The following is a 7,072-nucleotide window of genomic DNA, read 5'->3' on the forward strand; positions in this document are numbered from 1 at the left end:
TCTATAGCACCTCCACATGTGAACAGTTAAGTCAAAGACTGTCCGGGACAGTCCCAACCATGGTGCAGTGCAGCTAAACAGCCGAAAGGCTGACAAATTTGTAACAACGTCAGCCTTCCAGCTGTTTGACTGCACTGCACCATGGTTTCAAAATCACTGCAGTGATTTAGCACGCAACAATGTGGATGACAAAATGAGTCATCTAACCACACCCCAACCTATACATTACAATTCTACAAATACAGCATACTCAACAATATGAAGACAATTGACAAACACTTCAGAATGCCCAAAGAATGATACAACCCATAACAGTGTCCTCTTGCAACTTTGATGGCTAGAACATTCCAAGTGACAAACAAGCCACTCCTTTCAAAAGTACGTTAGATTTTGTCCAAGTAATTACAGGAACTACTTCACATAACTGACCAAGCAAATGAACCCAACCTCTCCAATTGGGATAGCAGAAATGACAATAATGCCATTTCATGATAGCAGTAGCTCTGGTATCTACCAGAACACAGTGACACTAGCCCCGCTGCTCCACTACATTCTAGCCATCAAACAGACGACACTTCACATCGCAACCCAAAAAATATACAATCTAAGCCCAATTCTTCCAAACAAAGCACACCAAAGTCTTCTCCGCTGACACTGATACCTTCTGACTGCACAGATGGAAATAGCTTCCTATGAGAATGAGAAAAAAGATGCACACTTTCAACATCCACAGAACAAATACTAAACATCTCAGTTTCTAAAACAAACACAACAAAAGCACGTGAGATTCCCATTGACATGCATCCAGTGAAACACATTTCCCATCTCCAACATCAAACAGACCAACAAAAAAACATGATCAATAACCATACTTAACTTGCAAAGTTGACATCAAATTAACTTCCATTCCAGGAAACAAGTACTTCATGTCCTCCACAGCCATACTTCAACTTCACTGGTTCTTTGGCAAATTGGACCCCCATCTTCACACAGAACCTACAATGACAAAAACATTTAACAACGCTCACACTGCACACCAATCGACACCATGAAGACTATCTCAAACCATCTGCAATTATGCAATCGGCACCTATTTCAGCATCATTTTCCATCCCCCTACAAACAAATGCAACACCACCATGTGAAATAAAACATACACCCTGACACCTTCTTTTACAGGATACTGACACTGGCACCCCAACATGTGCATCCACATACACACATCACATATGAGCAATACTTTTAAAGAACACCACACAGTACCACACCACACAATACAGAAAAATAAAACCAGATACTCACTCTTTTTCCCACCAGGTCTAGCCTCACATCTATCTTCTATCCAAACTTGTGTCAATTTCCACTTCATCTCAGGAACAGGCAAGACTCAGATCCTCCACTGCTGCTCAGTAAGTGAGCAGAAAACAACCCAAAAAGTAAAAATCATATTGCCACACTGCTATCATACTTTCCTCCTCTTTTTTAAAGGAAATTTAGCAATGTGGTGTGGAAGCACGTGCCTCAAGCACATACTTTCCACACTACACTACTGCCCCTTTCCCTTGCATTTATCATTCCAATCACCATGCCTAACTAAAATGCTCACTTCCTCAGAAAACACCAATGGTGAGTAGAGAAAGAGTATACATTCCAATCACCAGGACTTCACACCGTAAAAGTACTTACACACCCCTCGCACGACATTCTTTCACAAACTGCACCTCCCAAAGCCTCTTAAGTACCTGCAAAACACAAAATAATAATCCAACGAGTACTCACCATCAAACCCACAGATGATGCAACACATCACACCCTATTTCTTCAACAAACCATCTACAGTAACAGGAATCACATATCATGAGATCCCTTCCCCCTCCCTAGTATTGCAAGTCTCAGTCCCGTTACATATTTTCCACACTCTCCTCACCACCGCTACCCCTTGCCCAAAGGATATCAACACATCTCCACACCAATATCACACATCTGCAATATATTCAAGGGAAAATACTCAACATTTTAGGGCACACATGACAACACCCTCACTAACCACCCACCAAAGTCCAACCTTCTTCTAGAGAACAAGCAACAACTTAACCCAAATGTTGTCTTCTCACACACAAAAAACTGGTGAAGAACCGATTCATAATAAGCCCACCTCACCTAACCCAGCAAAGACCACACTCCCATCAACAGTAGCGCACTAAAAGCTCAAACTTAACACTTACCTCATGGATGCAAGCAGCTCCTCTGCTCCCACTGGCACTACCATTACCAGGAACCATGTAAACCAAACAGGGCGCACTTGCCACAGCCCATTCCCTCAGTTCTGGACTCAGATCCCCCTGTGGCACACAAACAATAAATGCCACATGATTGCTAAATGCCACAACAGCACAATACCACACTCCCTTTGCTAAACTGACCTATTCAACACCCCAAAAGAGCCCCAGCACACCTATACCTACAATGAAGCAACAACCAACTACTTCTATACAATTAAAATGAACATGCAAAATACTCACAATTTACACAATACTCATGGCCCTTTCCCCCCCATGACAGGGGCCCCATCAGTAACTAGAATGCTCACATCCTCCTCAGAAAACCAACACCCAATAGAAGACAGACAAAAAAGGTAGTGGTGACCAGTGATGCAAACCCAGTGCCCTGTAAGAGAGAAGAACTGAGAATGGAGCATCTCTAGTTACAGGGAAAACACACACTCCCACCATACAATGAGCTCCCTCATACAACTGTTAAGATGGAGCAGACTTTAGAGGACTCCCGTCCCTAAACAAGAAGCCTCAACAGCACAAATACTTCTGACCATCAAACACTTAGGCAGATACTTAACTTTGACAGCCACTCCCAATCTCCTTTTCCTTTGTACACAGGCCTTCGCTCCCATACATTGGCATCCATCCAACGCAGACATACAGCTATGCCACGACAGACGAAGATAGAACTAGTCACAACCCTCCATGGAACGAGGTGACGCAGTACCAGATATGGATGCACCTGCAAATACAAACAAAGCTTGACTGAAAACCTACTCACAAAATTCCCAACTATACAATATGAAAGATGACCTCATCTGCATACTGCTTACTTGAGAGGGAACACCTACTACACATTACACCCCCCTCAGAGAACACACTCATCCACATGGAAAATGGCTACACTTCTACAATACTGATGGCCCTCCCCCTTTCCCTCTGCCACAGGGAGACATCACTAACTAGGATGCTCACATCCTCCTCAGAAAACCACCACCATGTAGAAGATGGACAAAGGAGGTAGTGGTGACCTGTCATGCAAACCCAGTGCCATGTAAGAGAGAAGACCTGAGAACAGAGCATCTCTAGTTAGACAGAAAAAATCTGCCAGCAATCAGCATTCCTCCAGGGGAAACACACTCTATTCATACAGTGAGCTCCCCCACATGCCCATTAAGAATAAGCACAGTTTAGAGGACTCCCATCCATAAACAAGAAGCCTCAACAGCACAAATACTTCTGACCATCAAACTCCTCAACAGATACTTAACTTTGATGGCCACTCCCGCTCTCAAGATGTTATTTTCCTTTCTACACAGGCCTTCGCTCCCATATGTCAACATCCATACAGCAATGCCGTGACAGTCAAAGAAAAGTAGTCACGCCCCACAGTACCAGATCTGGACACATCTGCAAATACAAAGAAAGCTTGACTGAAAACCTACTCACAAAACTCCCAACTACACAATACAAAAGATGACTTCATCTGCATACTACTTCCTGAAGAGAAGGAACATCTACTACACATTACACCCCCACTCAGAGAAGCCCCACCTCCACCCCAGACACTCTCATCCACGTATTGCTGGTCCTCCCAGTGTCCCACCAAAACAGGGACCCATCGCTAACTAGGATGCTCACATCCTCCTCGGAAAACCACAACCATGTAGAAGACAGACAAGAGATGAAGTGGTGAGCTGTCATGCAAACCCTGTGCTGTGTAAGAGGGGACAACTGAGAATGGAGCATCTCTAGTTACAGACAGGTCACTCTGACAGCAATCAACCTTCCCTCACGGGAAACACACACTCCCTCCATACAACAAGCTCCCACCCACCCCTCACGTGCCCATTAAGAACAGGCAGAGTTTAGAGGACTCCAATCCCTAAACAAGGAGCATCAACAGCACAAGTACTTCTGACCATCAAACCCTTCAGCAAATACTTAGCTTTGATGGCCACTCCCACTCTCAAGCTCTTCTTTTCCTTTCTACACAGGCCTTCACTGCCATACATCCACATCCATACAGCAGTGTCATGACAGTCAAAGAGAAGTGGTCATGACCCTCCACAGAATAAGACTATTCGGTACCAGATCTGGACACATCTGCAAATAAAAACAAAGTTTGACTTAAAATCTCAGTTATAAAGTCTACTCATAAAGCTCCCAATACCATAATATGAAAGATGACCTCACCTACATACTGCTTCCTTGAGCGAGAACACCTACTACACATTACACCCCCCTCAGAGAACCCCACCCCAAACACTCATCCACACAGAAAATAGCTATGCTTCTACATACTCGTGGCCCTCCCCCTTTCCCTACACCACAGGGGCCCATCACTAACTAGGATGCTCACATCCTCCTCAGAAAACCACAACCATGTAGAGGAGAACACAAGGATGAAGTTGTGACCTGTGATGCAAACCCAGTGCTGTGTAAGAGAGAAGAACTGAGAACGGAGCATCTCTAGTTACAGACAGGCCACTCTGCCAGCAATCAACCTACCCTCAGGGGAAACACACGCTCCCTCCATACAACAAGCTCCCATCCATCCCTCACAGAACCATTAAGAACGGGCAGACTTTAGAGAACTCCCATAAGTAAAGAAAGAGGCTCAACATCACAAACGCTTCTGACCATCAAACCCTTTGGCATATACTTATCTTTGGAAATTGGACAGGAGCTCCCCATCTCAAGATCCCCTTCACCTCAGTAGACAGGCCTTCACGCCCATACATTGAAATCACTCACAAACATACAGGGCCAGCATGGCAGACAAAGAGAAAAATATTCACAACCCTTCACATCACAATACAACTCGATACCGGATCTGGACACAGCTGCAAATATAAAGAAAACTTGCCTGCAAACATGGCTTATAAACTCAACTCACAGGGCTCTAGACAACTGAGTAAAAGAAAATACAGAAGGTTAAGAGAAGAAACACTTACTAAATATTACGATCTCCTCAGACTAGTCCCCACCTAACCCAAACAGAAAACTGCTATGCTTCTACAACAGTCAATCACCATGGACATGCTACCAGTACTAGATATGTGTGTTTAACAGAAGCTCTATCAGAAACAGCCCCCAATGTGTTCCCTCCCAATGAAAATACAAATGATAACACATAAATCAAACACACTATAAACAAGCTGAAATGACAAAAAGCACATTACACAGAAATAAGGACAGAAAAACAATACACTAACCACAAATACATGTAATTGTTACCCCATATCAATACTCACCATGACTATAAACACCCACACCTATTCACATCTCTTTAGACCAACACAAAGCCGAATGACTTCCAGGGCCAAGACCCCAGCTTATATACTGCCTAAGCTCCACCCCCTCCATTTCCCAGCATGCCTTAGAAGCCAAAGGCAGCTATAAATACAGACTCAGGCAACCCAGAAACCCTTTAGTTCATTCCTAGCTTAGCAGTAGCAAGGATTATTCATTGTGATGTATTAATCAGCCTCCCTTCTTAGAATAAAAATTTATAGAAGACAAACTATAATTACCATATTTTAGGTTCCTAAAAAGAAAATTCTACCTAGAGGGAAGAGGGGACTCCACAGTAGGTGCAGTTGGGGGCTGCTGAAAGAGGTATCTCAACGGTCCTGGAGGGATTTGTTTGTACTGTGAGACGGTATTTGGGAGGTAATGGAAAGATTACTTGGCTGGTGTTCGAGGGCACACCTAGAGCCTCATGCTGAAGATGGAGGGCAGTGTCACTCCCTGTCAAGCTGCCCAGGCAGCTGACACAGGCCAGAGACACTGCACCATCCCCATGACCAACTTTACGGAAAATGGTAACCTGTGCAAACTTGTACTTTGCTCCCGGGCTACCTTCCCCCATTCCCTGCATGCCCCTCTGCCTCCTCCAAGTGCTTAATTTACATAGACAAAGGTCACATAGCTCTACCCTGGCACAAATTAAGCACTGTATGGGCAGCCAGAGAGCACTGGCTGTCAGGTAGGCACCCAGCTCTTAAGGCAGGGGCAGGCAAACTTTTTGGCCTGACAGCCACATGGTGTTTTGGAAATTGTATGGAGGGTCAGTTAGGGGAGGGGAGTGTGGCCCCCTGATAGTCCACCCCCAGAACTCCTGTCCCATCCAACCCCCCCATTCCCTGACAGCCCCCCAGGACCCCTGCCCCATCCACCCCCCCGACTCCATGTCCCCTGACCACCCCCAGAAACCCCCCCCAACTGCCCCCCAATGCCCCATCCAACCCCCCTCCTTCCTGACTGCCCCCCAGACCCCTGCCCCATCCAATCACCCCTTTTCCCTGTCCCCTGACTGCCCCCTGCTGCTCCATCCAACCCCCCCTCGTTCCTGATTGCCCCCCAGACCCCTGCCCCCATTCAACCCCCGTTCCCCATCCTCTGACCACCCCAACCCCTATCCACACCCCCTCCCCACCACCCTGAACTCCCCTGCCTTCTATCCAACCCCCCTGACCCCTTACCATGCTGCCTGGAGCACCAGTGGCTGGCCACCCAGAGCATTGCATCAGCAGCAGAGCAAGCTGAGGCCGTGGGGGAGGGGGGACAGCAGGGGAGGGGCCGGGGCTAGCCTCCCAGGCCTGGAGCTCAGCGGCCAGGCAGGAGGGTCCCATGGCCTGGATGTGGCCCACAGGCCATAGTTTGCCCACCTCTGTCTTAAGGCAACACCCCCACCCCCCAGCATAGCATAGCATAGCACATTGCCACCCTTACACATCCACTGCTTCTGCAGCTTGTGGTGCCTGGCACCCATCATGCAGCTCAAGGCCAAC

At 46.5% G+C, this 7,072-nt stretch overlaps 1 long non-coding RNA gene across 1 annotated transcript; it reads right to left on the reverse strand.

The window, feature by feature from the left end:
- Window positions 1-114: 114 nt before the first annotated feature.
- On the reverse strand, window positions 115-4,378 carry LOC135980364 (uncharacterized). Its single transcript, XR_010597456.1, has 5 exons — window positions 2,523-4,378; window positions 2,226-2,342; window positions 1,687-1,742; window positions 1,303-1,402; window positions 115-996 (listed from the first exon to the last, which is right to left on the reverse strand). It is a non-coding gene; the product is annotated as an uncharacterized LOC135980364 (long non-coding RNA).
- Between the last annotated feature and the right edge of the window lie 2,694 nt (window positions 4,379-7,072).

The sequence above is a fragment of the Chrysemys picta genome, unplaced genomic scaffold, assembly GCF_011386835.1.
Source record: "Chrysemys picta bellii isolate R12L10 unplaced genomic scaffold, ASM1138683v2 scaf2897, whole genome shotgun sequence".
Lineage (NCBI taxonomy): Eukaryota > Metazoa > Chordata > Testudines > Emydidae > Chrysemys > Chrysemys picta.